This window comes from Eschrichtius robustus, chromosome 11 (genome assembly GCF_028021215.1).
Source record: "Eschrichtius robustus isolate mEscRob2 chromosome 11, mEscRob2.pri, whole genome shotgun sequence".
Classification (NCBI taxonomy): Eukaryota; Metazoa; Chordata; class Mammalia; order Artiodactyla; family Eschrichtiidae; genus Eschrichtius; species Eschrichtius robustus.
In genome coordinates this window covers 68720580-68741428 of record NC_090834.1, presented here as the reverse complement: position 1 = coordinate 68741428, position 20849 = coordinate 68720580, and the positions used below count along the sequence as shown (strand labels likewise).

Below are 20849 nucleotides of genomic sequence, written 5' to 3'. Positions count from 1 at the left end.
AGGAATAGTTAGGACAGATGTTCTGATAGACTTTATTAGCATGGTCCCCAGCCTGAGCCCAGGTCTGTGTGCACGCATGACACACACACTCACATGCACACGCACAGAGTTCCACTCCTTTATTGACATGACCGTGCTATAAAACCTCCCCTTTGGAAAGCTCACCAAGCTCAGTCAAAGACCCTCTCTGGGGACTTCCCTGGTGGTGCAGTGGTTAAGAATCCGTCTGCCAATTCAGGGCACATAGGTTTGATCCCTGGTCCAGGAAGATCCCATATGCCGTGGAGCAACTAAACCCGTGGCTCAACGCCACAGCTACTGAGCCTGCCCTCTAGAGCCTGCGTGCCACAACTACTGAAGCCCGCGCGCCTAGAGCCGGTGCTCCGCAACAAGAGAAGCCACTGCAGTGAGAAGCCCCCACTCACCGCAACTAGAGAAAGCCTGCACACAGCAACAAAGACCCAACGCAGCCAAAAAAAAATAAATAAAATTAAAAAAAAAAAAAAGACCCTCTCTGTATTCTATTCCCAGCTTCTTCAGTTTCTCTCTGTAATGACAAATCATTTGCCCTTTGCTCCCTGGTGCCAAAGAGCTGCTCCTGGGGCAAGAAAGCAGATCGTGTGGCTGTCAGAAAGGAGAGAAAAGAAGCTCAATTATGGTGCTTATCCATGTGCTGAGAAAGGCCAATTCTCACATCCTCACTAAAATTTGGAGTGGACTCAGACATGAACAGAGATTCATAAATACACGCATATACACAGTATGTGTACACACATACATAGAGACAATCCAACATGCAAACCGCACACACACAGATTCACAAATACATGCATATACACTGTATATGTATACACACATATACAGAGACACTCCAACATGCAAGACACACACACACACGCACACACAGAGGCTTCCTCACTCAGATTCACACAAACACAGAGAAAACATGAAATTGCATATGTGAACCCATCACACAACAAACAGGCACTCTGACAAATGCACATAAATACATTCACTCACTTAAAACAAGAGTTTGGAAATAATTATTCAGAACATTAAAACAAAAAATAATTGTGTCAATTACCTGGTTTTTTAAAAATAAAAACTGAATTGTTTCCTTGAAATGTCTCGCCCACGATTCTGAACCCTCTCCAGCAACACCTTATATTTGCATGGTACATTTTACTTGTCAAAGGAAATTCACAGATGTATTCTCCTTCACATCTCACGGGGCTCTTTGAGTTGTATGTTTTTTTGTAATTTCCAAATGTATTTTGTGCTGGTTGCTGACTGTTAGCACTCAGCACCATCCCTGCCCCCTGAACTCTTCCTGTATCCACAGAAGCAGGAAACCTAAAGACTACATTTCCCAGATTCTCGTGCGGCAGGGTTCTCGTTTCGAATCCACGAATGAGAGCCATTCCCGCGAGATTTGAAAGGTGGAGGAGAAACGGAAGCCATGATCTCTTCCCAGACACAGGTCAGCGAGCCAGCTTCTGCAGGTGCTGGAAGGAGGTTCTGCCGCGGCTTCCATTCGTCCCCCTATGAATCGCCTACATCAGGGTTCCAGGCAGCTGAGATCACAGGTGACGGGACTTTTGGTAATTTTAATAACGGATTTAAAGCTCTGATTTTATAGAGTTTTAAGCAAAAAATAAGGACACATTCCTGGAGTAGCTCACAGAATTAAAAAGATAAAGAAGTAAGCAGTTGCAGGAGCCGCAGGGGCTGGGTTCCCCAGGAAGCGGATCTTAGATGGATATTAGCATGGAGGAAGTTTGCTCAGGAGAGCTGTGGAGGGAAGGAAGCAGGACTGGGCGGAGGAAGAACCTGAGGTGTGAACCTGTCATACTTGACGGAAGCCCCAGGCCACCTGGGGAGCGTTCTGAAGCTGGGATGACCCTTCACTGCTGAGGAGAGGATGTCAAACCTTTATCCCTGCGTGTTTAGCAGTGGTCCTGAGTTAAGGAAGCAAGGCTTTGATGACCAGCAAGGCAGCTTTCTTTAGCTGAGGCAATCCCTGTAGTAGACGGGCAGCTCCCAGGCAGATGGAGGTAAGCAGTCCTTCATTCCCATTACAAACTGGAAGTGTGTGTCTCCCCCACTCCCCAAATTCAAACTTTGAAGCCCTAATGCCCAATGCGACTGTATTTGGAGATAGGGCCTGTGAGGATGTAATTAAGGTTAAATGAGGTCATAAGAGTGGAGCCCTAATCTAATAGGGCTGGTGCCCTAATATGAAGAAGAGACACCAGAGCTCTCTCTCTGCCCTGTGAGGACACAGTGAGAAGGTGACCAACTGCAAGCTGAAGAGAGAGCCCTCTCCAGCACCTGACCATGTTGGCACCTTGATCTTGGACTTTTCCTGTCTCCAGAACTGTGAGAGTATTAATTTCTGTTGTTTAAGCCACCCTGTCTATGGTACTGCGTCATGACAGATCAAGCAGATTAATACAATTCCTGAAGGAGAATATGGGCAGCACATAACAGGGTCCAGCACAGGAACTGAAACAGGGACCCAGTTACCGTCAGCTTTCTCTCTCTCTCTCCACTCTCCCCACCTCTGCCTTTGCCCCCGCAAGTTGTGAGAGAGATCATGACTACCTCCAGCCCCGCCCCCTTCTGAAACCATAATCCAAGAAAGAAGAGAGCTCTCTCTCAGGCTCCAGTTTGGAAAATCAGAGGGAAGGGCTCTGGTTCACCCAGTCCCCACCACATGCACCCTCCTGGACCAATCCTGGGCCCATGACATGGGGTACTATGACTGACTTTGCCTTTGGCCAGTTATGCCAGATTTGTTATCAAAAGGCAAAGGGCAAGTAAAGATGTTGAGCAGGAAAATAAACTAGAAAGGACACCCTTTATTTTACCAATGATTTGCTCAGTCAGATTTCAGTAATGCACCGACCATGTGACATCCAGCAAGTGACTTCGCCTCTGTGAGCTTTGCTGTCCTCATCCATCCAGGGGAGATGGCAGCGGTTGTAGTAAGGAGGAAGGAGGGAATGCGTGTGACAGGCCTGCCTAGCACAAGGCTGGCACACAGTAAATGTCCAGTAAAAGGTCACTTCCATGGTGGTTTAACACTGCTGTAAGAAAGAAAATATCATTTTGCATCTCAAACCTCTGAATCAATTTTCAAAACATGGAGGAAAAGCAAAATTCTATCGAGGGCAATTATATTGCCCCAGGTCCAAAAACTCTTAAAGTTACCTGGAATATGCATTTCTCAGATAAGAAAACTGAAGCTGCAAGAAGTTAGTAACTAGCCCAAGATCTCACAAAGAGAAGAGATAGGGCCGGGATCAAGAACCCTGAACTCTAGTAATATGCCCGGGTACCCCTCAACCAGCTGCCATTCCACCCTGCCATTGTCTCCACATACACCCTCAACCAGGCCCCTGATGCATCCCAACCCAGGGCTGCAGCCTCTCTTTTCTTTCTCCCAGACACCCAGCCTGTACGTCAAGCCCAGGGCTGCTCAGCAAGCATCGCTGAGATGGAATTGAAACCCACGGAAGTATCTGGAAAGCAAATGGGGTATCTGGAAGTAATAAACTTCCGACTGCTTGTTCATTGGGCACCCAGTGGGGGTGGCACAGATTTCTCTCATTGCTCTTTCTTAAGAATCAATAAAAAGTTAGTGATGCATTTAGCAGAGATCAGATAAATGACATTAGGTTTCTTTTTTAACCTTTTATGGGACTGATACTCTGATCTTACTCCTAAAAGTTACTCTAGGTCAGTCTGACTCATCTTTTGGTAATTGCATTGCAAATTTTAAAGACTGAGTCTCAGTGTGCTGAGAAGAAAAAGAAGTGTTTGATTGGCCAGGGGAGGTGCAAGCAACAAGGAGAAAGTAGCATCTTTGGCTGAGGCTGAAGGATGGATGACTAAGTAGGGGGTGGGCATTGCAGGCAGGAAGAACCAGCAAAGATGTGAAAAGAAAGCAACATGGAATGTGTTTGGGACTGTCAGGACCAAGTGGGAGTTTGGGGATCCTTTCGGTAAGTGTCAGAGCTGACTGGGGTCGGAATAGGGCTGGTCACAGTGGCCAGCAATGCCCACAGGCTAAGGCAGAGGTAGTTGGGCTGCAGACAAGGGCATTTCAGAGTCAGAAACAATAGACTTGGAGGACAAACTTGTCTTCTCTGATCCTTACAGGGGAGTCCTGGAGGAAGACAGACCTGAGTTCAAATTCCGCTGCTGCCATCAACTTGATGTGGGATTTTAAACACATGTTTTTTAGCCTCTCAAAGAACCTCTGTTTTCTCAGGGGCTGGAGGCAATAATAGTTCTCCCCTTAGAGTCTGCAAACTCAATGCCTACAGATGCCAAGGCAGGAAAAATAAATGACTTTTCCTGGGTATAAAATAGCAAGGGATTGCATTCAACTTCTAATGCTAGAAGTAGGCAAACACAAAATATTTTTTAAAACACTGTGCAACCTAAACAAAACACACTTGGCCAACGTATAAACAGCATGTAAATTCTTGATTATCTCATAAGATTGTTGTGAGAATTAAGTGAGATAATGCATATAAAGTGCTTTGCAGAGTCGAGAAGCTAAACAAAAATAGGCGTTCATTTATACGAAGTTCAAGAACAGGCTAAACTAATCTATGGTGATAGGAATCAGAAGAGTGTTTATCTGGGAGGAGGAAGGGCATTGATTGGGTATGCAGGAACCTTTATGGTGTGTTGGAAGTTTTCTATTTCTAGTTCTAGGTTGAGTACAGGTCTGTAAACATGTATAAAAATTCATTGAGCAGTACGCTTAAGCTTTGTGAACTTTGATGCATAAAAGTTACACTTCAATCACAAAGGAAATTTTAAAAGAAGTCCTTCACAGAGTAGTAAGTAATTAATAAATGGTTGTGCTTTCCGGGCGGCGGGGAGGGAGGGCGGGCGGGCTGGGTCCGCGTGGCCTCGGGGGCCGGAGCCCGGGTCCCCGCCCGCCCCAGCGCCCGCTGCCGACCGAGCCCCACCCCCGTGTCTCCATCGTGGGTCGCGGTGGTCGGATGTGCGCCCGGGTTCGCAGGACAGGCGGGCGCAGAGGTCCCTTGTGTTGGCGGGAGTGGGTGCGGCGAGGTTCCGGCGCCTCCGCGGAGCATCGTGGGTCTGGGGCTGTGGGCGCCGCGGCTTGCTATCCTCTCCGCACTTTCCCGGCTCTGAAGCCTCGAGAACACGGCTAGGCAGCAGTAGTTTAATGGGGAGTTTGCCTGCTGGGAACAAGGGGCCTGCTGGGGTCTCAGTTCTTGGCTGGCCCGGGAACACGAGGTTGCCAGGTGTGTGACGGCAGCAGGTAGGAGTGACCCGCTGGTGCAGTGATGAGCAGGAAAGGAAGGACAGTGGCTGTTGGCCTGTGAACCTCGGCAAGAATGACCAGCCGACACAGTCCAGACCAAGGTCCGTGGGCTCAGCTCGGTCCTGTGCGTCTGGTCAGTGGAATAGACCTGCAGGTGTGGCTCTTGTCACTCTAGGACTGGCTTCAGGACAGATTCTGCTGATGCGCCCAGGGCACCGTCCTCAGTTCTGCAGGAGAGTGCGCCAGAGGGGAGCCAGGGGGTGTGCCCGACTCAGCACGGTGGCCACGCACATCCAGTGTGCTGGCGAGGGCACTGGGCAGCCAGGGGAAGTCATGGCCTTGGGAATGTCCTCTGATGAAAAAGAACCTGCGGGCTTATGAAATAACTTTTGTGTGGAATGTTGGTGTGTTGCAAAGCAGTTCTGTGTGCTTTTCCCCCTTGGTGTGGATCAGCAGTGCTGAGGCTGCAGGTGTGATACAGAAGTGTGAGCGGAGACCGTCTGGAATCCCCAGACTCCAGGGAAACTAGAGGTGACAGCCAGCCTAGTGAAGAGGACAGGAGTTGGGACCTGTGGCGGCAGCCCAGCAGGCACCCCTCGTCTCAGGGCTCTAATCCTGGCTCCAGCCGGCTGGTCAGGGGAGCTGCAAGGTCTTCTGGACGAGCAGAGCCCACAGTCCTGAGCTGTTCTGCTCTGTGTTTGGGTCATCTCCCCCCATCCAAGGGGAGAAATCTAGATGAGGTTTAAGAATCAGTGCTTTAAGACTGTGGATCTCGGAGTTGAAACCTCGAAAGACATGTTTTCAGCACAGGGTGTTAAAGTGAATGGAAGGATTCAACCCCTTTTCAAGGAGGGTGTCTCCATGTGGGCAGAACTAGAGAATAAATGGGTCTTGAATAAAAAAAAAAAAAAAAAAAAAGGTTGTTATAGTTGTTATTATCATTACTACTTTTATTCTTAACATTATTATGATGATTATGCCACAAGGTCAGTAAACCAATTAAATGAGCAACAAACATTCGATAAAGACCCACTGTGTGCTGGGTGCTTATGTCAGATTATATGTATGTAAGTATGTATCCCTCCCACATGCATTTGCTACAGTGTGGGAGGTAGGTTCTATGCCCCCTCTCATTGAACCTGGCAAGGGCTTGTGACTACTCTCATGCATAGAGTGCAGCGGACATGATGCTCTGTGACTTCCAAGACTGGGTCATAAAAAGCACAGAGCTTCCGCCTGGCTCTCTGTTGGAACACGTGCCTTGGGAGCCCCTCTTGTAAAAAGCCCTTCCTGTAAAAAGTCTGGCTACCCTGAAGGCACCATGCTGGAGAAATCACATGGAGAAAGCACATTGAGAAAGACACGTGAGGAGTGCTGGCTGTTCAGCTCCTTGCTGTTCAAGTCTTCTTAGCCCAGGCCCCAGACACAGGAGTCAGGAAGCCTGTAAAATGACTGCAGACACCATCTGACGGCAACCTCCTGAGAGACCCTGAGACAGAACCACTCAGCCAAGCTGCTCCTGAATTCCTGACCCACAGAAACTAGGAGGGATAATAAGTGACTATCACTGTTTTAGCCAATAAGTTTTGGGGCGTTTGACCTACATTAGCAGCAACAGGTAACTAATGTAGATTTTGGTACCTGGAAGGGGTATGATACTGTAATAAAAATACTAAAAACGGAACAGTGGCTTTGAGGGCAGAAGGTGGAAGTGTATTGAAGAAACTGTGGAATCTGATGGCCTTCAAGGATGCTACCCATGAGGACGTAAAGGAAAGTAAGGAAGATCACATTGGAAGATGGAGGAAAAGGGATCTTTGTTAGATAGTGTGTTGTTCTGCGCGGGCTGCCATAACAGAATACCACAGACTGAGTAGCTTAAACAACAGAAACTTATTTCTCACAATTCTGGAGGCTGGGAAGTCCAAGATCAAGGGGCCGGCCAATTCAGTTCCTGATAAGAGCTCTTCTGGCCTGCAGATGTCCACCTTCTCACCGTGTCCTCACATGGCAAAGAAAGAGCTCTCTGGTGTCTCTTCCTCCTCTTATAAGGGCATCAGCCCTAGAGATTAGGACCCCACCCTTGCAACCTCATTTTACCTTTATCACCTCCACACAAGACTCATATCCACACATGGTCACATTGGGGGATAGGGCTTCAATATATAAATTCGGAGGGACATAAGCATTCAGCGCATAATACAGTCAGGGAAACTTTAGTAACACTGTCTTCTGTGGTAAAAAGGAGAATACAAAATGTACTAAATGAATTAGATAATCTAGCAATGGCGATTTCCAGGCGGAATATCAAAGGCATCACCTGGCTTCTTCTGGCTGCTTATAATCAAATGTGAAAAGAGAGAGAACATGTTAAGGAAAGAACCATTGAGCACAAAGGAGTCAGGACTCGCTGGGTTTGAAAATTAAAATGTCTTCTAGAGACTGTCATACAGAGTGAAGTAAGTCAGAAAGAGAAAAACGAATACCGTATGCCAGCACATATATATGGAATAAAAAAAAAAAAGGTTCTGAAGAACCTAAGGGCAGGACAGAAATAAAGACGCAGACATAGAGAATGGACTTGAGGACACGGGGAGGGTGAAGGGTAAGCTGGGACAAAGAGAGAGAGCAGCATGGACATATATACACTACCTAATGTAAAACAGATAGCTAGTGGGAAGCAGCCGCATAGCACAGGGAGATCAGTTCTGTGCTTTGTGACCACCTAGAGGGGTGGGATAGGGAGGGTGGGAGGAAGGCTCAAGAGGGAGGAGATATGAGGATGTATGTATATGTATAGCTGATTCACTTTGTTATACAGCAGAAACTAACACACCATTGTAAAGCAATTATACTCCAATAAAGATGTTAAAAAAAAAAAAAAGAAAGAAAATTAAAATGTCTTATTCTCGACTCTCCAGGCAGGAAATGATGCTAAAATTTTTAAATGACCTCTAGGCAAAGATCAAACCTAGGGTACTGTCAGGATGTATGGTCTGAAGATGCCCCTGGGGAAGTGGACATAAAACCCTTTATTAAGACCTTGGAAATACGTGAGGCAGTGATTCAAACAGAAAAAAAAGTCCCTCATAGAGCCTCACCAATAAACAATAGGGCTTCTGATAATCTTTTTTTTTAATTTTATTGTAGTTGATTTACAATGTTGTGTTCATTTCTGCTGTCCAGCAAAGTGATTCAGTTACATACATACATATACATATTCTTTTTCATATTCTTTTCCATTATGGTTTATCACAGGATATTGAATATAGTTCCCAGTGCTATACGGTAGGACCTTGTTGTTTCTCCATCCTTTATATAATTGTTTGCATCTGCTAATCCCAAACTCCCAATCCTTGCCTCCCTACCCCCACTGAGGGCTTCTGATAATCTTAAGTGTGGTGTCCCCTAGCAGCTTTACAGGGAACTCAAGGTAGAAAAGGGCTTATGTTATTGATATTTGTGGTTGTGAGTTTTATCTAATGGAGAGAACAGCAGTAAGATTCATAGAAAGCTCACAATGATTTTAAGGTGATTGCACTGTCTGAAACACTACCTGTTTGGACAAAAAGGTGCAGAGGCAGTACAGTACGAAAATTGGTCTTTGGCCCTGCAAACTATCATATAAAAGCAGGCTGAGAAAATGACTTAGCTGCAAACAATGACCATTTCTTATGGAAAAGAAAGGATGGCTCAGAGAACTTCTGCCTCTGAGCCCAGAGGGTGGAGCCTAGAGCCATGGAGAGCCATTCCCAAGCAGCAGGGCTGAGTTCTAATCCATAAACTACCCATGTGCCCAGCAGAATTTCAGAATTGTTAAGGATCCCTGTGTAACTCTCATTTTCCTTTTTCTGTTTTGTTTTGGTTTTGTTTTTTACAAGAGGACCTATAGTGGTCATCCTGTGCCTCTCCCACGGTTGTATATTAGGTGGAGTGAAGGCAACCTGTTTCTTTAGTTCACAGGCCTACAGATCAAGAGGAACTGTACAGGAGGAGCTGTATTTGAGAAAGTCATCCAAGGAGCCTCATCTGAACCTGGACCTGATTAGATGACAAGACCCAGGACTTCAAGTTGAGGCTTCGGTGGAATGAGACTTTGGGGGACCTTGGAAAGGGGTGAGTGTATTTTCATGTGCGACATGTCTGGATCACAGGAGCCGGAAGGTAGACTGAGGTAGCCAACCTCCAAGGATGCCTGGCTCCTGGTATTCTTGCCCTTGTGTAATCCCCTCTCGCACTGCATCAGGGCTGGCTGGCCCTGTGTGACTAACGCAATACAGAGAAGATGAGGCTAGGTCATAAGGGCCTGGCAGCCTCTTCCTTGGGCTCAGATCTGCTCTGTGGGAAGCCTACTGCCATGATGTGAGGACACTCACACTGCCCTGGCGAGAGGAACTGAGGCCCTGCCTATAGCCAGCAGCAACTCGCCGGCCATGCAAGTGAACTGGCTTGAGAGCAGATCCTCCAGGGCCAGTCAAACCATGAGATGAGGGCAGCCCCAACTGACATCTGCCCGTGGCCTCGGGAGAGGCCAAGCCAGAACCTTCCAGCCACACTGCTCCAGAATTTCTGTCCCAAAGAAAACATGAGAGAGAAAAAAATGATGATTGTTGTTTTAAGCCACTAAGTTCTAGGGTGATTTGTTACACACCCGTAGATGATGAACACAGCTCTGTAGGGTATGAAAAAGAGAATCCAGTGTAATCACTGGCGAGAGTAAAAAGAAAATGTGTAGACACAGGAGAACACACAGTGTCGGGCAGCATGATAAATGGCAACTTCTCTCTCCTGGTGGGTGTTGGCATCAGGGATCAGGAGGTGAGGTGCTGGGGGAGGGTGAGACTTGGGGAGACAGTTTCAAGAGGGGAGCAGGCCTTTTAGATGGGAGCCTTTCCTTTCCTCACTAAACCCTCTCAGGTCCTGGCTTGTTGCTACGAAGGAGGCCTTTCCATTTACAGGGCTCTTTTACATCCATCTGTCACCGTCTGGCAGAAACAGGTCAGGGATTACCAGCCCCATGGCACAGAGGGCAAAACTGAGGGTAACTCAGTTTTGGGTAACTGACTTGTCCAGGCCCTGGGCACTTTCTGCTCCCGTAACAGCTCTTAGCAGCTCAAAGCTGCCTTTGGCTGCCAAAGGAATCAAAAAATCCAAAGAGCCTCAAGGCTGAACCTGAAACACAGAGAATGCAGGCCATCTGCTCTGATGGGAACTCTCCATAAGTAATAACCAACTGTGGCTGCCTTAAAACAATCTTTCACACCTGCTAAAATCTGGGCCTCGGGATGCTGAAGCTGAACTAGTATCATTGCCCTGATTATGTCCTCTTCGCCATGTAGCCTCAGGCCTTTCTGGGTCTCTGAGGCTCTTCCCTGTTATGTTGGGTTCAACTGGCTGGTCTCAAGGCTCCGTGTGGCTCTGACATTGTAGGATTCATGAGCAATTGGTGGGACCTTCAACAGTGATGTTGACATACTAATACCAGACTCCCACTTTGAGTCTCCAATCTACAAAATCAATGCCAAACAGGAAATTGCAGGCAGTAATTTATTCTGCATTTTCCCACCATGGGACTTGCTTTATATACATTGCTACATGGACTCTAATAAAATATTAGGTAGACAAAAAGGTTCTGCCAGCTTCCCCTGCCCCTGACATATCGCTCCCCTTTCTGCCAGACACCCCTGGAGAGGGGACCTCCCTGGGACTGCAGCTGTGATCAAGAATAACTGCAGAGACTTAGAGAGTAGACTTGAGGACACAGGGAGGGGGAAGGGTAAGCTGGGACGAAGTGAGAGAGTGACATGGATATATATACACTACCAAATGTAAAATAGATAGCCAGTGGGAAGCAGCTGCATAGCACAGGGAGATCAGCTTGGTGCTTTGTGACCATCTAGAGGGGTGGGATAGGGAGGGTGGGAGAGAGATGCAAGAGGGAGGAGCTATGGAGATATATGTATATGTATAGCTGATTCACTTTGTTATAAAGCAGAAACTAACACACCATTGTAAAGCAATTATACCCCAATAAAGATGTTAAAGAAAAGAATAACTGCAGAGAGCCAGGCAGAGGTCGGCTGTGAAAACAACCAAGCTCATAAGGTAAAATGAAATGATATAGAATAAAACAATACAATAGGAAACAAAATAATAAGATGAACAACTTAGATGAATGTCAGAGGGCTGTCTGCCCAGCACCCACTCTTGGCGGGTCTGTGGGTCTTGGTGGTCTGTATATCTAAAAGGAGGGAGACAAGTTGGAGTACCGTCCTGTCCAGCCCTACCCAGTTGACTTGGCCTACCCAGGCCCTGGGGCAATGGGGTCACCCTAGCAAAACTGGAAGGTGAAGTGGGGTCTGCATCGACCACAGTCCATGCTGGCACCTGGTCTGCTGGACTTGGCTCTGGGGACCCAAGCAAGCCCTGGGCTGACACCTTGCAGCAGCCAATATGCCTTCACATGGGAGAAGAGCAAACTTCCACTGCTTCCCTGTCACAGTAATCTTTGCAGTAGCACACAGGACCAGGAATAGCTAGAAACCCAGAAACACAGTCATGAAAACTCAGTCATTGGAAGGCTAAATTTTGATCCCCCGAAGCAGGAATGCCTGAGAACTCTGGGTGAGCAAGGCGTCTGCTCTGAAAGGAAAAATGACCAGGGTGGAGCCGTGCAGGTCATGAACTGGAGTGGGAAGCAGAAATGGGCTGGCAGAATATGCAGAATCAGGACAAGGCAGGCGGCGGGGGAACCGGATGGTGCTTAAGTGGCCTGTGTCTAAAGAGGTCAATGTCACCTTGGGGAACTGGGGCTGGCAGTGAGCACATGGCCCTCTCTGAAGTGGAGCCTCGTATTGTGTGTGGCTGACGTTAAGTGTAGTCGTGACGAAGTTAACTGAGTCAGCGAAATGCAGGGGGCTCACTTCTTAGCTAAGCTGTTTGTGGTCTTTACAAATTCCTAAATAAAGGGTGCTTGTTTGTACCTTTGAGGGCACAGGTGAGGTGTACAGTAGCCCCCCATGATTCTCAGCAGGGTCAGACTCAGGAAGCAGGTCCCCTGGCCCTCCCCCACAGAGGAAAGGGAGCCAGCCTTTTCCTGCTCAAGTACACGAGCCTCTCCTTACCAACTTTAATTCCCCTTCTCACTCAGTGAGAGGCAGACCCAAGACGAGATCTCATGTCCAGTGCTCTTGCCGCTGGGCTGTGAAGAAGCAGAACTCAGAGCCTAGGCTCAGAAACTAACACCACATCTCTATCAAGTGAATGTGGAACACTGAAACCAATATCTCCATTTCCTGTCTCGGATCCACATGCCTCCCAATTCCTTCCCCTCTAGAGCATCACACACTTGGCGTGTGTACACACAAGCCTGCCCACTGCTAGGCGTCAGCACCCAGTGTGGATTGTGGGGTGAAGATGTGAGAACAGAGCTGTGGATTAGCCCAGTTCCCAGGGAACACAGAGGCGGGTTGCAGAGGATATGCAGCCTGGGACTTGGCCTGGCTGCAGGATGGCAGATTAAGTAGATACTTTGCCCCCTCCCAGAGATGCAGACAACACACCCATGCACACACCATTCCCTGCCAGCCCATAATCACTGTGTGGACATAACTGCCCTTACTTATCACTAACCTGCCTCCTCTCTGACCTCATCCCCTTCACCATCCCCACCCCAATTCCAGCCCTGGAGATGTTGCTTTTGTACAAGGGCCGTGACACCAGAACCTCACCTCTCCCATGTGAGCCATGACTTAGCTCATCCTGAAGACCTCAAGGCACCTAGTATTCCCATCCAGCTGCACTCCTGAAGACATCAGTTCAAATGCCATCCCCTTGGCCAGTGCCTCTGCAGGCCTAGCTGCCCCGGGCAGGGTAAAGACAGACAACAGGACACTCCCTCTATTCCCTGCACCCAGGAGATTAGGAGGCTACAATCTAAATAGACATTTCTCCAAAGAAGACATACCTATGGCCAACAAGCACAATAAGATGCTCAACATCATTAGTCATTAGGGAGACACAAATCAGAATCACAAAGAGACACAACTTTATGCCCATTAGGATAGCTATTATCGACAAAACAGAAAATACAAGTGTTGGGGAGGGTGTGGAGATGTTAGAACTGTCGTGCACGGCTGGTAGGAATGGAAAACAGCATGGCCACTGTGGAGAACAGTTTGGCAGGTCCTCAGAAAGTTAGATGTAGAGTTACCGTATGATCTAGCAATTCCACTCCTAGGTGTATACCCTCCCCTGCCAAAAAAATTAGAGTAGGCTGCATTGAGGAGGTGTATTTGAGTGCTGAAGACTTGAAGGAGGTAAGATTTCAAGCCATAGAAATATCTAGGTGAGGAACAATCAGGACAAAGGGAACAGAGCAAAGGCTCTGAGCAGAGGGTGCCCGCCACGTTAGGAAAACAGCAAGAGGGCCAGCATGTGTGCATCAGAGTGAGAGGAAATCACAACGGGGGCGGGGGGAGGGGAGTGGCCAGGCAGGTCACAAAGGGCCTGGTAAGCCACTGTAAGGTCTCTCCGTTCTATAAACTTGCTCCGAGGCCCCAAGGCTCCCAGCCCCTGGCAACCCCTCTTGACTTACTTGGGCCCCTGGTGGGAACGTCAGGGCAGGGATGCCTGCCCAGCCTGTTCTGCCAGATGGAGGCCATGGCGCTGTCTCAGGAATGGCTGCCATGTGTCTTGGCACTGAACTTGGCAGCCTAGACCCAGGCATGCAGTGTGGCCCTCACACAGGCTGTGTGCCCAGGGCCTCTCCTGCCCAGTCCCATCCCTCAGCAGGGATCACTCTCCCTCTAGCTCAGCCTATCTCCCCATTGCTGGGCACAAAGGAGGTAGGAAGGAAGGCACTGGCTGTGTCCTGGGTTGTTGATGCTTTTTTCCCAACCAATGCCATTACTGCTAATTGACCTTTATTGCACCCTCCATCACTTGGAAACCCATTATAGCCCCCATTGCTCTCCATGCATATGATTAGTAAAAAATCACTGGCTTCTAACTGAACAATAATTATCTTGGCATTGCGAGGCCAACCAGGTCCCTCACCCTCGCCCATTACCTCCCTCCTCTTTCCAACTTGGAAAAAAATATATGAATCAATGTAAGAAAGTCATTTATTCTCCACTTTCCAGGCTGCACACCAAATAGTTTGTCAAGGCCTTTTAAAAGCCACTCACCTCACGCACATTCTGCTCAGAAGGTTGCTTTTTCTTTTCCTCAGCCATTGATTTTTGCATCTTGTTAGGATTGTTCTGTGCTCCTAAATAATTAATAACAAATTAGCCAAAGTCTGTGAGCTGCAGCTTAGCCAGCTGGGCTCACCTGGACAGCCAGTCTGGGCTCTCTTCCTTTCTACTTGGCACCAGGAGAGCGGGGGTGTCCCCACGGATGGCACCTGGGCTGGAGTACAGCCTCGGGGGGCCTGATCTAACTCTGCATTGCCCAGGAGGAATGGGGGACTGCTCTAGGCTTGATCTTGTAGTCCTGAGGATGGAGTGTAGACCTCTGGAGATAATAGGGGAACCCACAGAATGGTGAAAGTATGTGGTTTTGGAGCCAGACAGATTTGAGTTTGAATCCAATTTAACTAGTTACTGGCTGTGTGGCCTGGGCAGTTGTCCTGGTGTTTCAGGGCTACAGGGGTCCCAAGAGTGTCATAACAATGGGCATCCAGCTGCCCCTCACACTGGGTCTCAGCAGTGGAAGGGCTAAGGAGGGTGATAAAGGATGCTAAGGAAGAGCAAGTCTGGAGTCAGGGGAGGAGCCTGACTACAGAGCAGAGCCCTGGATGGGAGTCCCAGGAGTCCAGATCTCAGTGTCCAGACTGGGATCACTGAATAGTCAGGTCCAGTCCAGGCTGGCTTCAGTGTCCAAAAAGTTCTATGTGGGCCCTTGGGTTCAGAGAAGCACTCTAACTGGGACCTTATACTACATACCAGAGAAGAAACAGCACAGCAGCTAAGAGCATGGACTGCGAGACAGACTTCCTGGGTCCAAATCCTATGCTTAGGCAAGTCTCTTAACCTTTTGTGCCTCAGTTTCCTCATCTGTAAAATAGGTCTAATCATTGTACCCACTGTGGAGTTATTATTAAGATTAATGAGTTAATATACGTAAAGGGCTTAGAAAAGTGCCTGGCCCCTAGTAAGTGCTATAGAGAGTTAACTTAAAAAGAAGAGAAGGGACTTCCCTCATGGCGCAGTGGTTAAGAATCTGCCTGCCAGTGCAGGGGACACAGGTTCGAGCCCTGGTCTGGGAAGATCCCACATGCTGCGGAGCAAGTAAGCCTGTGTGCCACAACTACTGGGGCCATGTGCCACAACTACTGAAGCCCACATGCCTAGAGCTCGTGCTCCACAACAAGAGAAGCCACCGCAAAGAGAAGCCCATGCACCACAACGAAGAGTAGCCCCCGCTCGCCACAACTAGAGAAAGCACTCATGCAGCAATGAAGACCCAACGCAGCCAGAAATAAATAAATAAATTTATAAATAAAAAAAAAAGAAGAGAAAAAAAATAAGGGCTTGCCTATCACAAAAAATTTAATCCCAATTTCCCCTTCCTGTCCACTTGTAGCGTGAGTAAAAATGATGGATGGCTTTACAAACCCAGGCTTCATCTCATGTGCCTCCTTCCCCACCACCAGCCCAACCAATCACCAGGTCTTTCTGCCCCTTCCACCACCGGCCCAGGCACACCACCCCCATCCCCTCTGGACTATTGCACCACCTCCCGTCCTACTGCTCTCTGGTCTCCCTATCTCTGGTCTCACATTCCCCAATCCACTCATCACACTTCCCGCAAAGTGATCTTTAGAAATCACAAATCTGGTCCTATTGCCCACCTTAAGCCATTCTGTGGTCTATAGGAGTCATTGTAACTCTTTGGAACACGAGGTCCTACGTGGTCCTCAACAAAGTCCTGCAGCTTCATTTACTGCCCTCTGCCCCACTGTTTATAGTCCAGCAACACTGAATGGCCTGTTATTCACACCACACACACACACACACACACACACACACACACACACTCTCTATGCTCCATTTATTCTGATCTCTCTGCCTGAAGGATCCTCCCAGCTTCCCCCACCTCCCTCCACCCACCCCTCATCTCAACACGGCCACTGTCCCCACAAGTCTACCCAGCTAGCACCAAGGACCCGGGGTCACTTCTTCCTGGAATCCTTCCCTGAAGCCACCAGTTGGATTAGACATCTGTGTCCACTAGGATAATCCTAGATAACAAGTAAATTCCTAAATGTAAGTGACTTAACCCCTTCGAAGTTTATTTCTCATCCCAGTATAGTTGAATGTAGTGTCGCTAGCCAGCAAGAAGCTTTCCCTCACATGGAAATTTAGGGGTGAATCTTCTGGCTCCATAACCCTGGAATCTCAGAGTCTTCTGCATCCAGCAGATGGGAGGGGTGAGAGGAGCTGGAAGGGGCATATCTGCTTCTTAAAATCCCTGGCCAGAAATGGTACACCTCACTCCACTCATCCCATCGTGAGAACTAGCCACAAGGTCACTCCTGGACGGAACATGTTCCTGTGCCACCTGGTGGGCAGCCACCCCTTGCCACCTCAGACTCTCCCCTGGCACCCTGTCCCTACATCCACCTCAGAGTTGTCAAAATGTATGGCTGTGATCTGTGTACAGGCCCATCTTCCCCAGCGGACTGTGAGCTCCTGAGGGCAAGGGCCCCATTCCTTTCACCTCTGTGTCACCAGCACCTGGCACTGGTGCTTGGTACTGTGTTGGATGAACGGATGAGCTGAATCAGAACCAGCTCCACAACCGGGTGGGTCTGGCCCTGGAGGCAAAAGGTCCTCCCTGGAAGCAGCTGAGCCTGGGGAGGGCAGGGGCTACCAGGACAGAGACTGAAGGGAGATCTTCCCAGGAAAAATAAAAGACAGAGAGAATGATTTGGCCCTTTGGAGAGGTTTTCATCTTCATCTCCATGGCATCTCTTAGGCTGGAAAGGGCTCAAACTCTGAGAGGTCTGAAACACATACTCTTCGTAGCTGACACTTACAGGCAGCCCACGTCATGTGTCAAGCACTGTTCTAAGTGCTATGCAAGCATTAATTCATAAATCCTCACAATTACTCCATTTTGCAGATGAGGAAATGGACGTCCAGCTCAGAAAGGTTCAATGACACCTGATATTCTCTCTACCCGTGGCCTTGTCTTCCTCCTCTGCAGCCCCTAGATGCCCTAGGACAAGGATGGTTTCAGCCTATCTTCCAGCATTTCTCTCGTGGGAATTAGATGTGGGGGGGACAGCAGAGATTTGACATCCTGGAGGCCAAAGCAGACCTTTTGGAGCTTTCTTACCCCCAATCTGATCCTCAGGGCTCAGGTAATAGGCCAGAGGCCCGAGAATAAATTTCCAAGATTATTCTTCACTTTGAATGCTAGGCATTTTGCAGACTAAGAAAGACTGGACTTTCCACTGATGTTTATGTCTCACAATTGTCCTTTGGTCAAATTAAAAAATAGTAGAGGTTGGAGCCAAATAATAAATTGCAAGTATCCAAGACCATCTCAACCTGATGCTTCTGCAGAATTAACAGTGATAATGTTACGACAGGAGGCTGATCTCTCTGCATACAATGCCAGCGCTGAATACCCAGAGGCCAGCAGTGCACCAACATGGCCCCACTCAGCCAGGCTTCGCCTCCCCAACGCTGGGCATTTCCATGGTCTTAGGTGGATAACAGCCACGTCCCCTCCTGCGAAATCACTGCTTTGGAAATGCTTTACACCGATGACAAGAGAAGCAGTTATGATTTGTCATTATAGAAATACCCAATGATCAGGCCACTGAGTGATGACTGCAGCCTCCTGCCCTCGCTGTCATCAGTCTGGGCTCCGAGCTACACACCTGTCATGACTGGAGGCTACCAGGTGACAGCCACGGAAGAGCCGGCTTCCCGCCCCATCACGTTGGGAAGGTCCAACAGCCCCTGCCTCTGGCAGAAGCAGGTGCCTCCAAGGCCTCCTCCTGAGGTATGCGCAAGAAGAGTAGATTATGAGCAGCCACACCTGCTGGCCCACCAACCCCTAAAACACAGCCGCAGAAGTCACTCTTCCTCCTCGCCTTTCCCACAAGTGGATGGAGTGACCTGTGACAAGTTAAGGCACTTGGACTTCGAAGCCAGGCAGGCCTGTGTTCCATCCATGTCTCTAGGACAGCCTAGCTACGCAACCTGCAAGGCACACTGGGGACAGAACCTTCCGTGGGTGGAATGTCCCAGGGAAAAAGCAAGTGAATGGAAAACAGCCAAATCGGTACAATAGCAATAAGCTAACACTTATGGTACTAACTGTTTTACATGCATTAACTCATCTTTACAACAACCCTACACAGCAAGTGCTTTTATTATGTCTGCTTTATAGTTGAGGAAACTGTGGCAAAGAAAGGTTAAGGGACTTAGCCAAGGGCACCTGGCTATGAATGGCAGACATGGGATTCACCCCCAGCAGTCTGGTTCATGGGTTGTGCTCCTAATGTTTGTTTTTTGTTTTTCTAAAAATTTATTTATTATTTATTTTTGGCTGTGTTGGGTCTTCGTTTCTGTGCGAGGGCTTTCTCTAGTTGTGGCAAGCGGGGGCCACTCTTCCATCGCGTTGCGCGGGCCTCTCACTATCGCGGCCTCTCTTGTTGTGGAGCACAGGCTCCAGACGCGCAGGCTCAGTAGTTGTGGCTCACGGGCCTAGTTGCTCCGCGACATGTGGGATCTTCCCAGACCAGGGCTCAAACCCGTGTCCCCTGCATTGGCAGGCAGATTCTCAACCACTGCGCCACCAGGGAAGCCCGCTCTTAATGTTTTATACTCCTCTTAACAAGTGTGACTGTTATCTGTGTCCCAGGCGCTGTGTTAAGTTATTTATACATGTTACATCAATCCCCACAATACATTATCACCAGTGTACAGAGGAGTAAACTGAGGCATAGAAAACTTAAGTAACTTACCCACATTCACACACGTTCTAGTAGCAGAGCTAGGACTCAAATCCAGGGCTTCTGGCACAGTCTGTGTGCCAAGCCAATGTGTATACCTACTATGCTGTGATATCTTGATTACTTGTATGCACACTTGCATTTAATTAATCCTCCCAACAGCTCCTGAGAAAGGTACTACTATTAAATTCGTTATATAAATTGGGAAGGTGAAGATTATACTATCCACGCAACTTACAGTCAGTAATTGAGGATCCAGGAGTCACATCCAGATGTTGTCTGGAACCCTCTATTTAAACCCCTATACTGCAGTAACTTCCTACCCTAACCCAGCACCTGCTCATACACAGAACATGTGAATTTGAATTCACTTGACCTAAAGTATGAATGATCCGCTCAACACCCAGTTCAAATGCCACCTCCTCTGAGACGACCTCCCTGGCTTTGGAGTGGAAACTGAAGAGAACAGGAGGGTGATTTCTGAAAGAACCCAAACCCTTTCATGCTTTGACAATGAAATAAATAGCTATAATCAGACTGCTGTACTCTTGCACCACCTTAGAGTTTATTCATTCATTTATTCAACAAATATTGATCAAGGTCCCACTGTGTGAAAGTAGTTTCACATCCATTACCTCTGATGATCTGGCTTTAGAAATTAGAGGGAAGTAGTGTGGGCTTGTGACTCCCTCTTTCGCCAAGTTTACACAGAGGCCACCGACTCCCCTGGGAGGGAGAGAGTTGTTTCTGGTCCTGTGATGCCAGGGGGGTAGAAGAAACAGAGGCAGGTCGGCCCCTCTGAGCTGCAGTGGATGCTCCTCTGGTGTGTCTAAAATGAGACATCTCACCACCCAAGGGTCAGTTTCCTTCCAAACTAGTTCTTGCCCCCAAGATAAACTCATATTTGCCATATTAATGGGGTGCATGAGAGAATGAGGTAGGATGTGGAAAGAGGTGTCTGTTCTCCCTTTTGTGGAATATTTGTGACCTAGAAAAGGGATGTCGTTGAAGTTCTACACCCTCCCTGATGAGTAGAGAGGAATCTGCGTGGAGTACGGTTTGGTCCTATGAAATATGCCCTTCCTGAGCATGCTCTGCTCACTGTAAGTCCGCAGAAATTCTGGACAGCTCTCCTGTCCCCTCCACAGGGAGCCTGTATCACCTCCTCTACTTGGGAGGCAGTTGTGACTTTCTTGGCGATGTCCTCTTCCACAGGAGAGGTGTCTGAGCTATTTGCCAAGATGTGACTGAGACTGCCTTAGGATCAAGGTTCACGGAGGTAAGACCAATGACTCCTCGTGTGAGGAAGAGTCACCAGGCATCTATCTTCTCATCAGGGTAGCTACTGTAGCATGGAGGAAGAGAGGAAAGGAGGAAGGGAGAGAGGTAAGTTCAAAGTGAAGATGATTCGGAGCTCTCCCTCTGCAGCCTATTTAATATCACACTTGGCTATCAGTCACTCCTTTCATCACAGACTCCCCGAATCACAGTCAAGACAGAGGGGGGACTAGTCAGCACTGAGATTGTTTGTTGCACTTGCCTGTTGTGCAAGTGCACAAGCTACAT

At 48.3% G+C, this 20849-nt stretch overlaps 1 long non-coding RNA gene across 1 annotated transcript in view; it reads left to right on the top strand.

The window, feature by feature from the left end:
- The first annotated feature begins 1480 nt into the window (after positions 1 to 1480).
- Positions 1481 to 20849, top strand: part of LOC137771237 (uncharacterized) — a 66026-nt gene continuing 46657 nt past the window's right edge. The window contains exons 1-2 of the long non-coding RNA XR_011075349.1: positions 1481 to 1586; positions 9265 to 9424. This is a non-coding gene — a long non-coding RNA (uncharacterized lncRNA). The remainder of the gene's footprint in view (positions 1587 to 9264; positions 9425 to 20849) is intronic.